The 15,051-nt window shown below is 36.3% G+C and overlaps 1 long non-coding RNA gene across 4 annotated transcripts; it reads right to left on the minus strand.

The window, feature by feature from the left end:
- Positions 1-785: 785 nt before the first annotated feature.
- Positions 786-15,051, minus strand: LOC118618760. Of its 4 annotated transcripts, none has more exons than XR_004957097.1 (5): positions 14,809-15,051; positions 4,745-4,875; positions 4,043-4,194; positions 2,927-2,985; positions 786-908 (listed from the first exon to the last, which is right to left on the minus strand). It is a non-coding gene; the product is annotated as an uncharacterized LOC118618760 (long non-coding RNA). The 4 variants fall into 4 exon arrangements; XR_004957095.1 differs by having other exon boundaries at positions 4,745-4,878; XR_004957096.1 differs by having other exon boundaries at positions 4,741-4,878.

Here is a 15,051-nt window from a genome sequence, read left to right on the forward strand (position 1 = left end):
TACAAACTGATCTTATTGAAATCTTGCAATCAGCTTTAATTTCCTGAAAGATGTTTAACTGCTGCACAAATAAGCTTTGTGCTAATAATATAGTTTGAATTTATATCCACGGTAAATGAATTTTTTTTTTCTCATAAATTGAAAACCTTGTAGATGGTATACCTAAAGACAAAAGTACCACTTACCAATTAAGTCCACTAATTATACATTCTTTTTTTTTTTTTTTTTTTTTTATCCTCACCCGAGGATATTTTTCCATTTTTTGTACAGATAGAGTGGGAGGGAGAGAGAGGAAGGGAGAGAGAGAGAAACATCGACGTGAAGGGACACATCGAGTGGCTGCCACCCGCACGACCAACCAGGGCCGGGGACAAACTGCAACCGAAGTACGTGCCCTTAGCGGGAACCGAACCCGGGTCTCTCCGGACCGCAGGCCAACGCTCTAACCGCTGAGCCAAACTGGCCAGGGCGATATACATTCTTATTAAAACTATTTTATTAGATACATAAGCAAGTTAATCTTATGTGACTATTCATTAAATTAGTATTAAACCTGCATTTATTTTCACAGATTTTGTGTGAATATTACTATAAGCAATTAAAAGAGGGCAGGGAATAACATAAATTTCAAAGATTTTAAAAAATGTTTCTATATAAATACAGATGCTTCTCAATTTATGATGAAATTATAACCTAAGAAACCCATCAAAAGTTGAAAATATCATAAATCAAAAATGCAGTTAATACTAATACCACACTGTAGAGTATCCATTACTTACCCTTGTTATCACATGGCTGACTGGAAGCTGCTGCCCAGCATTAGAAGACAGTATAGTATTGCATATTGCTAGCCCAAAAGAGTACAGAATTTGAAGTACTGTTTCTACTGAATGCATAGCGCTTTCACACTGTAAAGCCGAAAAAAATCTTAAATCAGAGACCCTCTGTAGCTAATGGATACTTCAGGACTAACAACCTAACCTGTTATGCACCAGGAAATGAACTGGGAAATAAAGAACATTATGGCTCATCATGTTAAAGATAGATAGTCTTAAAAAGTAATCATAGCCCGGCAAGTGAGGCTCAGTGGATTGAGCGTCGTCCCATGGACTGAGAGGTCCCAGTTTGATTCTGGTCAGGACACATCCCCAGTAGGGAGCATGCAGGAGGCAGCCGATTGATGCTCTTTCACATCGATGTTTCTATCTCTCTCTCCCTTCCTCTCTCTCTAAAAAATCAGAAAAAAAATTTTTCAAAAATAATCATAACACCATTACATTAGAAGTTGTTAGTATTATTGACAAAGTGAAAATATAACTTGTATGGCAAATTTTTAGTTTCAAAGTTCTATCTTAAGTCTATTTCTTTGAAAGTTCTTTGCCTGTGGTTTTTACAATGACATACATTAGGAGTGAGAAAAACTTCCTTCCAACACAAAAACATTTTAAATCTAATGAATTTTGGAATGAACCTTGAAACACTGAGAAATATAAGATCAATAACTTTATGTAGCTTTCAGTACAATATTTTTGAAGCAATTTAGAGAATTCTGTGATGAGGTCTTCTATAAAAAAATTTACATTTAACATATATAGGTCAAAATTTGAAGGGTAGAGTTCTCCTAAATAAAAGTAGATGAAATATAGTCTAAGACAGTAGGATCATTCACTTTTCTAAAAATACTAATATTGTAATCTATTTTCAATAACATAATAAAAACTAAATGGGAAATACCAGCTACATAGCATTTTAGTGATCTCTTAAATTATGCTCTAGTCACACTTTCCAAGCAATAGTCTGACAAAATTTAAAACAAATATATGTTGCTCAGAAACAAGAATACTGTTTTTTTTTAAACTATAATATAGAACTAACCACGGGAACCTGGCTATAGGCCAGAAATCTGTACACTGGACGTGGAACCTGGCTACACCAGAACCTGGCTATAGGCCATTCAATGAGAAAAGTTGTTCAGTCCATTCCAGCATGACCACATCAGTCTCTTTCCCACAGTTTTACTTTTTTAAGATGTGTTTGCTGCTTTGAGATGAATGACCTTTTCTAGTTCCACCAGTGAACATATATGAAACACATCTAGTGTAAGTTAAATTCTTTGCTATTCTTTGGTACCATAACAAATCACATGTTAAAACTAATGTTAAAGCCAAGTAATACCAAATAAAATTTCAACAAAGGAAGAGCACAGTGACTCTGAAATAAAAATTGGGTTCTCTTTTTAATCTGACATCTGAATCTGTGGTTTTAGCTCAATTTATTAGAACATATGATTAACGGTACCATGATACTAATTCAATCCCTGTGGAGTCAGTTAATTTTCATTTACTTCATAGTCATAGATTATTATGCCCAGCAGCATTACTACTATAATAATGTAGCAATACTTCTCAAAGTGTTGTCTCTGGACCATCTGACTCACCTGGTAGATGCCTATTAAAAAGGCAGATTGCTAAGCTCTATCTAGACAAAATTCTCTTACCTAAGAGAGACTGAGCAAGAGTGTATGAGTTCCTTCGAATCCAACCATTATCACTATCAGAAAAATAGCCTCAAATGCATATGTTCAACCAATTATGGGTCAACATTAACACTCTTGCAGAGTAGTACACACAGTTAATCTGACTCTTGTCCATGCATACAAACTTTCAAAAGTTAAATTTTCCATTAATGACTTAAAAATAGTGAAATGGAAATCTCATATTTAACCATTATCTCTTAGTTTGGGTTCTCCCTGGAAAGTAGAGCCTGAATCCTCCAGATTGTGTGCAAGTTCTTGATTTGGAAAGTCATCCCAGGGAACAGAAGTGGGGGATTAAGAGAAGGAAACAAGGAGGGAGGGAAGGCCAATACAAGAGTGCATTATGGAGTTCGTTTCCCACTATGGGCAAACACAGCTCATTCTCAGTACCTTTTTTTGAGCCATGAAGCTGAAAGCATGCAAGAGGAAAATTTATCCACCAGTTCTGACTTCTTTCAGTTAAGGGTTACCTCATGAGTTGTTAATTTCCTCACACTTTCAGGTTGTGTTTCATTTCCAAAGGCTTCAGAGAAGCCCCCAGGACAGAAGGTTTAGGTGAAGGGTTGTCAGGTTTCTGAATCTGGTTACCACTGCAAAAATTGGAGTAAGCAGGGCCCAAAAGGTGTCCAGTACATCACTATTACAGGACAAATATGGTCAAACTGCTTTTTCCTTAGTTTACCAATATAATTTTAATACACCATAAAACTAAAATGGATTTTATAAGAAATGAGTACAGCAATTTCAAATGGAAAGCCTATTTTTGTCTGCTGTATTTGATCCATTCCCACAAAACATGAGATGCATTGAAACTTGATCTTCTGTGAGAAAGGCATTTTCTAATAAATTGCATTTCATTTCCTGAATTTGGTTGCCAATTTTTAAAGGGCCAAACAGCAGCAAAATGAACAATTAGTATGTACTCTGAAAATACTTTGTGTCCAGCATTAATCCAAAGACTTTATTGTTTAAGTTTACATTGGTAAAATTAAGTAAAAATAGATTGACTACATTGGACCCTCAAGTAACACTTCCTATTATAGTGAAACACAGAATTTTGAATAGTACAAGTTTGTCTTGGACTCTATCCAAGAGGGTCTAGTTACAAGAAATAATTCATTATAACCTATAATGTGATCCTAGAGCATGTCTCTGAAGAATACATTAGACAAAGGCTCTAGTTAAATAGATTAAAAATAGAAAACTAAACAGCCAGTTATGTGCTTTAAGTAAATATCATATTTGTTTGCATAATGAAAGAACTAGTTTAGCTAAGTAAGGAAGAAATAAGTGTAAATAAAAAAGGATTAATTATCTTTTCATTTAACTCGTATTGGTAAAATAATTAGTATTTGAGTTTTTAAAAAAACGCCTCTTTCTTAGAAGGTGGTTAAATAAGCTAATGAATTGACAAGAATGAAATAAGGAAATTAGACTGAAGAGGGCCGAGAAATAAGAAAAAGTAGGGATACACACCACTGAACAAAGCCCAATAATAAAAGATACTATTTTCAAAAGAAGGAATCAAATGTACTCAGGTCCACACTAAATTAGCTCAGATCACAATCAACATGATACCAACACCTCCTTTCTTGGACTTGAAGCTGAGTTGATCATAAATCTCTGTTAAATAAATGATTTCTTACAACCACCAATTTCTGAAAGAAAGAAAGAAAGAAATTAGTTTTACTTTCTTGTGCAATTTTGCAGTTGGACTAGATGACTTTTAAATCCCTTGGAATAAAATGGAGATACCAATATAATAATACTACCTCATTTATTTAAACTTAATTATGTGAATCAAATAAGATATGTAAAAGCACTTAACAAATTGTAATTTAACCCCTTCTATAATTATAAATGTCTCACAATTTACACAGCAATTCAACCTTCACTATAATTATATAACTAACAATTGGAAAGATCTCTATGATTAGCTGTAGCTCTTAAATCTATCTACAATTAATGACAGTTTCTTACACTGTTTGGCTACATACATATAATCATTCAGTCCTATCAACAATCCTGTGAAATATCCAAGATATATGTTATTATCTTCATATCACTGATAAACAACTGAGGCACAGAGAAGTTCAATTCCTTGCTCAATAGAATTATAATTAAAAGTAGAATGCATTAAACCAAGTAAGTGGAGTTTCTGATGACTTTCCAATAGCAACCTATGCAAACACATTACTATATACCTACAGTTTCCAGAATTCACAATGATTCCCCATCACCGAATCTTTGCACATGCCTTCTGCTCCCAATAGGCAAGCTTCTTCTTCTGCCACTCTGCTTGCTCCCAATAGGCATGCTGCTTCAAACTTCTATGAAGTCTTCTTTAAGAAATTTCACATATATTATTTCATTCTTACAACAATCCCTTTAAACACAGTGAGTATGAATATTCTCATTTTTCAGTTGGGGAAATAAGACTTGTCTAGGAAACATGAAGATAATCAAAGATAGGGCCAGAGCTTAAACCCTGGTCCTATTTCCCAGCTCAGGACTCGCCAACTACCATGCACTGGGGATGTGGCTATATGCCATCACTGATTGTACCACACAGTCACAATTTTTTAGAGCACTTCCTGCTCTGGTCCCTTCCGAGATTACAACATAATTCAAGGCTCTTTTTATTCTAGTTAGTTTTAAACTTACTACATAGAAGAATCCACAACATGGGGCTGGAAAAGGCTAATATATACATGTTTGTTAATTCCACTAGAAGTCAATTTATATTCATCTCTCAAATGTCCACACCTATTAAAAGGCAAGTAAAAAGGCATGTGTGACACAATCACTAAGAAATACAATTATTAATGCAACAAAATCTAAAAAATGAACTGAGATTGGTCCATATAATAAGTGCTTCACTCCAACCCTGACTAAGAGAGCCCAATTTATTTTCTTCTTCTCAATTATAATTTAAATTAAATTGCTATCAAATTTAAAAGTCCTTTTAGTAAAGCCATAAAATGTAAAGCTTTCTGAAGTAAATAGAAAAATATGCTGGAACTGCAAATAGCCTGTAGGTAATAGAAATTTTTTTTATCAAAATTCAGAAACTTTATTTGGTTATTTTCTCAAAAACATTTTCTAATTTAAAAAGCACAGAAAACGTTTTAAATAAATTTTACTATTCAAAACTAGTAGGGTGTATTGCAGAGAGCCTAGATACAGGATTTATAGCCAGAAGATTGGGTTTGAAGTCTTGGGTCAACTTATCTACTCGTTTGTATATATAATGCTAGTCAAACCACCTAATTTCTCAGCTTCAGTGGAAAGATGAAAACCGTACCTATTCTCCTTTTATGACAGTTATTTTTAGATTCAAAAAAGAAGATATATAGGAAAAATACTTTGTATTTTACCATCACTAATTGTTCCTGAATCCATTTCTTATCAGTATTAAACAAACCACTTCTAAACTCAGGAATTTCAGAATACTATCTATAAATCAAACAATATTATGACTTATATTATCTGTACCATAATATTCTTTAAAAAGTGTTTAGATAGGCCTGTACGTAATTGAGAAGGAAATACTCCTGACTACAAAAGGTCATTTTAAAAATGACCTTTTTTTATTAGTTTATACTTCAAATTCCTTAAAGCTTCTGATCATGTGATTTATAACCAAAACCAGGACATTTTTTAGAGTAAACAAAGTCCTATTAATAATTAGCTAGAACAACAGACATTAACCAGAACTGTTGCTGGTAAGCCAGGGCATATGGTCACATTATATAGGAAGCAAACTAGATTTGGGAAGAAGAAGTCTATTTATTTCAGACTTAATATCCACAAACACATAGTTTGTAAAAATTATAGTTAAAAAAGTCATCTACAAACACAAATTGTCACCAAGGTTGTGAAGTGAATTAAAGCATAATTTAATTTCACTATCTATTTCTAATACTTCCCATTATAACTCAAGTAAAACTGAAAAGTATTGGCTGAAACTGAAGGTTTCCTCTAAGACTTTTGGACATAAACATTTTTGGAAAAGTAACCATCAAAGCTGCCTTAACATTAGACTAATATCTGGATTAGGAAAAGCACATAACCAATATTTAAACAAAGTCTATTTTTCTCAAGTATAGTTGGAATAGGGGGAAACTGGGGGGGGAAGCCAGTGAGCATGTTTGAAGTCATATCCTATCTGTAATTTGTGATGCATGAATACATTAAAAATCACAACTATTTGCCAGCAGTGAATAAATTTACCAATTCACAGATGGAAAAATTAACATTTAAGATGTGAATCATTATTTTCTTAGAAGTGGGTAAAGCAATGAATATTAAACGTGTTTGCTCTTGTGAACCTATCAAGGAATTTTTTAATTAAGAGACTCCAAGTGATTTGTTCCTACAGTTAACCCTTTATTATATTTTTATTTACATTACTGTAAATAAATATTGTTCCCACAGCTTCCATCATGGTAGAATTATACATATGTATATAGGATCATGCAGTATAGTATGATATTTACTAGATAAAAGGTAAAAATTAGTTTTTCAAGATTCCCAAAATAAAATCTACTATTTTTATCTAGTGATCACTCTTAAATTATTTTATCATCTCTACAGCAGTTAAGCTCTGAGGTTCTTATAAATGCCAGGGCTAACTAACAAAAGTCCTGGGCTTCATAAACCTATATGCATAGGTATGAGATATTTCCCAAGCAGCCACTGTATTATAAATGGGTGACTTGAAAGAAAAAATGTCCCTTTCCATTGGTAATAAATTATTTTGCAAAAACTTCATTAACCTTCTTGATCAGCTCACCATAATTTAAACCTAGGCAACTAGGCAATTTTATGGTATACTGTACTCTTCACCAAATATAAAAAGATAGTTCCTAAACTGGGCAAAGTACCTGTCTAGTAAAATTTTGCCCATTAATGATGTGAAATAAAGTAGTTACGTGAATATTTAGAAACACAAACACAAAACTACTTTAAGAGTTTATAAGAGAAAATGAAGAAGGTATATGTAGCCATAGTGAAAATCAAAATAAATGAAGCTTCTTTATCTAAGTTGGAAGTTGGCCAGACTATATGAGGCTAATTTTTCTAACTGAAAAGCCATGTATAATCTTTAATGTGTATTATGGCACTTTAATGACTGCCTAAGACTGTCAAAATAAAAAGGTGATGCTGACATCTTTCATGAATGTTAAATATATATATATATATATTTTATCCTCACCCAAGGACCTTTTTTTTGTTTTTTGTTCAGATAGAATGGGAGGGAGAGAGGAAGAGAGAGAGAAACATCGACGTGAAAGGGACACATCAAGTGGTTGCCACCTGCATGACCCAACCATGGCCGGGACAAACTGCAACCGAGGTATGTGCCCTCAGCGGGAACTGAACCCGGGTCTCTCTGGACCGCAAGGCCAACGTTCTAACCGCTGAGCCAAACCAGCCAGGGCTAAATATATCTTTTAAGACAATTATAAAACTGCTCAACCTAACTGGATCTTGGCACCATCAACTCAAATCACAGGCAAAACATTTTGGCACTTGGGGCAAGATCACTAATTGATGTATATGCCTACCCCCAAACAACACTTAGTAATTACTGGAAACAACTTTAAAAAATTAAACCAATTGTTACAGTTGACACAAATGTTGACAGTTAACATAATTTTCTTTTATCTTAAAGTCTTCTCTCTCAACAGCTTTTTGTCTTATTCTTAAAATAGTTCTTTTGTCTTATTCTTAAAATAGCTCACTCCTGTGTTCATTTTAAAGGTGATGAACATTATTATGTAAAATATTATGTAAATATTCATAATGGGTTTAATCACTTTCAAATTATTACCTGAAGATACAGGCCCTCAATGATGGGGGAGGAGGGGAATGAGATGATGTGAGGAGTGGGAGAGAGATGGGAAATGCCTAGCACAAATAACAGAAATGTACTTAGACTAGGAATCACATATCCTTGTTCCAGTCCCAGCTCTGCCCTGGTTCTTCAGATAAATCACGTAACTTCATCTGTTTATTATATATACAGTACTAGGTCTGTGCAGTCCAACACAGTAGCCACTAGCCACATGTGGCTTTAAGCACTTGAAATGCAGCCAATCCAAATTGAGATGTGCTATAACGATAATATACACATCGGGTTTTTAAGAATCAGTACAAAGAAAAAGAATGTAGAAAGTCTCAATAAATTTTATATTGATGACATGTTGAAATAATGTTTTAGATAATTTTTAAAATTTACTGACTTCAGAGAGAGAGACATCATTTGTTGTTCCACTTATTTATGCATTCATTGGTTGATTCCTGTATGTGTCCTTAGTCTACGGGAGCGACGTTCTAACCAACTGACACAGCCAGAGTTATTTTAGATAAATTTAATAAAATAAAATAAATTTCAGCTGTTTCTTTTTACTTTTTAAAATGTGGCTACTAGAGCCCTGGCCAGTTTGCTCAGCGATTAGAGCGATAGCCTGAGGTCTGGAGAGACCCAGGTTCGGTTATCGCTATGGGCACATACCTCCGTTGCGGTTTGTCCCCGGCCCTGGTTGGGCCCTGTGGGTGGCAACCACTCGATGTGTCCCTTTCACGTCGCTGTTTCTCTCTCTCTCTCTCTCCCTTCCACTCTATCTGAACAAAATTTAAAAAAAAAAAAAAAAATTGTCCTCGGGTGAGAATAAAAAAAAATAAAATGTGGCTACTAGAAACTTAAATTATATGTGGTTCTACTGAATATGCTATGCTAAGCTATGCTTAGCATATGCTTAGCTATGCTAAGACTCTCTGGTAAGAACTACAAATGCTGAGAAGAATAGAGAAAGCACAGTCTTTGCTGTCAAAGAATCACCCACAGCCTAGTTAGAAAAGATAAAAGATATAAAAATAATTACAGTATAATGGTGTTAAATGCAGTGATAAAGATACATATACAGGAGTATGGGGGAATAAGGAGGGCTATTTCTGGAAGGAGTAGGAAGGAAGGAGGAAGAGAGATGTTACGTTAGCCTCCTGCAAGCAGACTGAGCCACAAAAGAAATAGCAATGGGGCCGAGGGAGGAATAAAAGCAGTTTCCTACTGATAGAAGGAAAGGGTGAGGAGGAGGTAGAGTGTAACAAGGCTAGAAAGGGCTCCTGTGACATTTTAAATGGAGAGTCCTGAAAGATTTTAAACAAGGCAGCCCCAAGATCAGAAATGATTTAAATCTCTGGCAGCTGTGTGGAAACTGGATTAAGGTGAACAAGACTTGAAGCAAGAAAGCTGTAGTGCAGGTGAGAAATATCAGGGCTCAAACTAGAGTAGTAAGTGTGAGGATGGAAAGAAAAGCAATACTATAATTCAGAACTTACTTAGCCCCGGCCAGTGTGGCTCAGTTGGTTGGAGCAATGTCCTATACACAGAAGGGTGGGGTGGTGGGTTCAAATCCATTAGATTTGGGTTCGGTATCCACTTGGGGTGTGAGGGAGGGAACTGACCAATGTTTCTTTCCCTTTCTCTCTAAAACACACACAAGCCCTGGCCAGTTTGGCTCAGCGGTTAGAGCGTCGGCCTGCGGTCCGGAGAGACCCGGGTTCGGTTCCCGCTAAGGGCACGTACTTCGGTTGCAGTTTGTCCCCGGCCCTGGTTGGTCGTGCGGGTGGCAGCCACTCGATGTGTCCCTTCACGTCGATGTTTCTCTCTCTCTCTCCCTTCCTCTCTCTCCCTCCCACTCTATCTGTACAAAAAATGGAAAAATATCCTCGGGTGAGGATAAAAAATAAAAAAATAAATAAAACACACACAAAAAACCCCCAAAACTATATTTACTAACAGTGATGGAACACAGTGGTTGACTTGTCCTGACTCCATGGAAAAGGGTTTAACTTTATTCTAAAATGAGACACCCTGGATGTTTTGAGCAAGGGAGGGTCATGTTCTGACTTAGGTTTTAAAGGACCACTCTGCTGTGGAGAGTACACTGCAAGGGGAAAACAGTGAAATAGAAAGCTGATTTAGAAAAAAAAAAGTTTTTGCTGCAGAAGAAGTTTGATATGATGACGCCTTGGCCCAGGGTGGATGCAAAAAAGGTGAGAAGCAATCGGATTGTACCTAATTCACAGGATTGAGAAAGGAAATGGGAAGTTCAGGAAGATCACAACTGTTGAGCCCAACTGTTTTGTATAACCAGAAAGCTAGGATGTCTGCTAAGAGTGAGAATATTAAACAGGTTTGAGAAAAATAGTGAAAGTTTGGAAGACAGCAAAGGAAATAGAAGGAGCGGAACAAAGTCTTTTTTTTCAATGTTTTTATTGATTTTTTTAGAGAGAGAGGAAGGGAGAGATAGAAACATCAATGTGAGAAACATCGGCTGCACGCCCCCTATAGAGGATCAAAGGATCAAGCCCACAACCCAGCCATGTGCAGAGTGGGAATTGAATCGGGACCTCTCAGTCCATGGGATGACACTCAATCCACTGAGCCACACTGACCAGACTGAACGAAGTCTATTTTAAGGATTAAATGATGTCCTGCATGAAGTGTGAAAATACGTAATTTTAGTGATTTCAGTCTAACCTATTATGTGATTTTAACCTTTACAACCCTCAGCTACCCAGCTGTAAGAGTTAAGCAGATTGTAGAATCAACAGTTTCAGTTATAACATGGCTTAAAATCTATATAGTTGCAAAATTCTACAGTTCTAATAATTCTAGAATTTTTACTGCTATCATACAATTTTTCTTATGTGATTAAATGTACATAATAAAAAATTTGTCATTTTAACTATCTCACCAGGCAATTTTAAAATCTTTATTGTTGAGAGTATTACAGATGCTCCCATTCCCCTGCAGCAGGCCTTTTAATTTCCCCCATTATTCCACTCCACCGGGTTCCAGCCCTGCCTCAGGCCTTCACCACTCTTATTTTTAAAGGAGTATCCTAAGCCTCCAGTGGGTTTTAGATATGCTGGGACAGTAAAACCCTCAAGATGGCAGCACTGGACCTAGAGTGGCTGGAGTCCCAACTTTGTTGCCTTTGAATGGAAGCAGCCTTATCTTTTTATCACAGTATAATACAAGTACTCATTTTCTAAGTATTGACGAAGTTTTGGAAGCATTGTTCTAAGCCATAAAAAATGAGAAACCCAGTATTACAAAAGGTTCAAAATAGCTGCTTCTCTGTTAAAGATGTTTTCTCACTTCTTCAGGACTTCATACTTTTTTCAAGCAGGTAGGGAGCAGAAAGCTCTTTATTCAGGGCAAATATCTGAGTATGCCTACCATTTCCACTGTTAAAGTAACCACCATAGAATCTTATAATGGGAAGCTAAGAATTGTGAATGAATTCAAAGATTTTTCTCTACCTACATAAAAAATTGGAATCCCTCAAGGGATGCCCAATTCATTTATCCACAGAGTTCTTACTTTACAGCAGGCACTGAGTTTCTGGAGATAAAAAGGTTTTGACTTCAACAAACTTACAGTCTAACGGAGAGAATGGATTAATTAAATAAATAAATTGTAATCAGTGTAAGAGGGGAAGGTGCATAGTGCTGTATGAGTATCTACTAGAAGAGACTATTAGAACAAGATAAAAGAATTAGTAATCACTAGGGAAAAGGTGGGGGTAGGTTTGGTTAAGAATTCCAGAGAGGCAACATCACGCAAAGCCCTAGGACTAAAAGGCCAGTGAGGCCAGAGGGCAGAAAATGTTTGGAAATGAACCTGGGGAGGTAGCAGAAGCAGTTCAAAGGGGCTTTCTTCAGAGTAACAGTAAGCCACTGAAGGGGTTTAAGCAGCATAGTGCCATGATCAGACTTATTTTTCAAGATTACAGTAGCTATAGTATAGAGAAGTGGTCTCGAAGTGGACAAGATTGAAGGTGGAAAAAGATTTTTTTTCCTTGTCCTTTAAAAATGTGTTATGATAGTCATCATGTATTAGCTCAGATGTATTTAGGGCTAGCTTTTATTGAACACATACTAAGTATCTGAATATTCTACTAAGCAGTCTACATATATTAACTCATTTACTCTTCATAACTCTGTGAGGTTGGTACTATTATCTTCATTTTACAGGTAAAAAAAAAATGAGACAGAGGTTAAGAAACCAGTCCAAGGTCACTTAGTAAGGAAGTATTAGAGCAGGATTCAAAGCCAGGATGTCTGGCACCAGAGCCTGTGACTTACTCATTAGCTCAACCTTCCTAATGCCGTGACTCTTTAATATAGTTCCTCATATTGTGGTGACCCCCAACCATAAAATTATTTTTGTTGCTACTTCATAACTGTAATTTTGCTACTGTTATGTCTTAGGTGACTCCTATAAAAGGGTCGTTCGGCCCCCAAAGGGGTCACGACCCACAGGTTGAGAACTGCTGCATTAGACTGTATAGCAATTTTCAGTAATACATGTATACAATTTAAAATTTAAATATGTACATGAATTGAGAATAGATGCTCAAATTTTTTTCTGAACACTAGTGAAAAGTTTAGGTGGAGTTGGTTGGGTGAATATGAACAGATTAGTAGTAGACTAGGGAAGGGATAATGGTATCTTGGAATACAGGGATGGATTTGGGAGCTATTTGTAAATAAAACTGGAGCTATTTGTAAATAAAACTGACAGGACTTGGTGATAGTTTGCATATGGGGGTTAAGAGAGAAGAAGGAGTCAAGGATGATTCTTTTGATTCTGACTTACAAAAATGGACTGGACAGTGAAGCCAATGGCAAAGGCCAGAGGAACAGATTAGGTCATACAGTTAGGATAGTTTTTCTTTGGACCACAAGTACACTGTTCTTTCAATGTGCCATTAAAAGACAAAACTGATTACAGGTTCTTTCCATTTGTAACAAAACTCTCCATTTCCATTATAAACATTTATACTAGCAATTATGCCTCCTATTAAAAATGGCATGGTTGCCCTGGCTGCTTTGGCTCAGCGGTTAGTGTTGGCCTGCAGTCCCGAGAGACCCGGGTTCAGTTTCCACTACGGGCACGTACCTTGGTTGCAGTTTGTCCCCGGCCATGGATGGGTTGTGCGGGTGGCTACCACTCGATGTGTCCCTTTCACATCGATGTTTCTCTCTCTCTCTCTCTCTCTCCCTCCCACTCACTCTATCTGAACAAAAAAATGGACAAATGTCCTCAGGTGAGGATAAATAAATAAATAAATAAATAAATAAAATGGCATGGTCAATTTTTCACCCATTTTCTCTAAAAATGTTATGAATCAAGTCTTATAAAATTTGGAAGTGAACGATGGTTTCTATAACAGGGTAATGAAGGTTCAACAGCCCTCAGTTGCAGTTTGTCCCCATCCCTGGTTGGTCGTGCAGGTGGCAGCCACTCAATGTGTCCCTTTCACATCGATGTTTCTCTTTCACATCGGTGTTTCTCTCTCTCTCCCTCCCACTCTACCTGAACAAAAAGTGGGAAAATGTCCTTGGGTGAGGATAAAAAAAAAAAATACCAACTTTTCTATAGCATTGCTAAAATGGTACAGAACATCTTGTTACGTTCAATCACAAGTAAGCTATGATATTCATTCCTTAAGATCAACAATGATTAGAAAAAGTACTTTTACATTTTGTATTTATGATGTTCTAAATACCACTTAACTTTTTAAAGTTTATAATATTGTCCTGTCTTCCTCCCAGGTCTTAGAAGTATTACAGAAAAGTATTGAACTGGTTTAACAAATATTGTGATTCTAGTCTATTCTGTTTATTTTCTTCAACTTCATTTGTAGAATTTCTAATGCTAAAATTCTTCTTTTAGAAATCAAGATAAAATAGGAAAACATATTAACAGTTTGAATGTTATCAGCCACAGGAAATGTGGATTTTAAAAATACATATTACCTAGTCCAGATGGTGTGGCTCAGTGGTTGAGCATCCACCCATGCACCAAGAGGTCACTAGTTCTGCTAGTTCGATTCCCAGTCAGGGCACATGCCCAGGTTGTAGGCCTGATCCCCAGTGGCATCCAATCGATGTTCTCTCTCATCAAGGTTTCTATCTCTCTCTTCTTCTCCCTTCCTCTCTTTCAAATCAATAAAGGGGAGAAAACAAAATACATATACATATACATATACAACTTAGCCCTGGCCGGGTTGCTCAGTTTAGAGCATCACCTTTTAGAGCATCATCGGGATACACCATGGCTGCACTTGGATCCGTCAGGACACGTACAAAAATCAACCAATGAACGCACGGATGGGTGGAACAACAAATTGATGTTTCTCTCTTACTCTAGCAATAAAAAAAAAAAAAAATCAATAAAAATGTATTACCTAATATATTGTTCCACCAAATAACGCTGGTCACTTCTGATTCCTTCTCATTTCAGGCTCTCCAGAAACTGCCCGTTTAACCTCAGCAAAACAGACATCGTTTGCTATCTGGCCTCACCACCCAGTCTTGTCAGGTCACGTCACTGAACCGCAGGTAACGGCTACAAGGCAGGGAACTACGTTAGACAAACGTATCCGTGCCCTCAGCAGTTCATTTTAACTTTCCATGTGGTACCGGACACT

This window comes from Molossus molossus, unplaced genomic scaffold (assembly GCF_014108415.1).
Source record: "Molossus molossus isolate mMolMol1 unplaced genomic scaffold, mMolMol1.p scaffold_m16_p_6, whole genome shotgun sequence".
In the NCBI taxonomy this organism is placed as follows: Eukaryota; Metazoa; Chordata; class Mammalia; order Chiroptera; family Molossidae; genus Molossus; species Molossus molossus.